The sequence below is a fragment of the Pelobates fuscus genome, chromosome 7 (genome assembly GCF_036172605.1).
Source record: "Pelobates fuscus isolate aPelFus1 chromosome 7, aPelFus1.pri, whole genome shotgun sequence".
Lineage (NCBI taxonomy): Eukaryota > Metazoa > Chordata > Amphibia > Anura > Pelobatidae > Pelobates > Pelobates fuscus.
In genome coordinates, this window is record NC_086323.1 from 127,730,690 (window position 1) to 127,731,357 (window position 668).

Consider the following 668-nt stretch of genomic DNA (forward strand, 5'->3'; position numbering starts at 1 on the left):
TTTTTCGGTTTTACGAGGAACATAGCATATTGCGCTGTTGATGTCTAACACATATCATAGCAATAACGTTCTAGTTGGGCTAGAAACCTGCCAATGTTGAGGAAATACAATTATTTACGGATTGTTATCAGCGCTTGATAAATATATATCAGATAGACAGGAGTGCAAACTAACACACCCCTCTCTTATTTTTAGTAATCACATACATACAAACCTCACTCTTTCCTCTCATATTCAGAGGTCCCAAGTGGGCAGGTTTAATGTCAGCAGTCATAGCCGAATTTACACAACGACATGATATCATCAAACACTCCAGCAAGAGTCAAGACCCTATAAAGTCCCTGGTCAGTTTTCTGTGGATATTGTCACAAGACCAATAAAACAGTAAATGCAATAACAGTATTGGTTTATGGAGTCCAGAGCTGTGCAGAGATCTCTCACATTTTACTTCTAGGAAAGAGTCCTATCACTACCTGAAAAGCTAGGCAAACATAGCCTAGTATTAGTTTTTATTTATAGTTCCTGCAAGAGGTACAAGAATGAAGAGAGTGAGCAGTAAGAAATCATGGTGGGCAATTGCAGGGTTGAATTTACACCCCAGACTCCTGTAGGCGCATATTTGTCTGGTGCCCCAGCAGTTTCTAATAAAGAGGTTCATGTCTGCACGG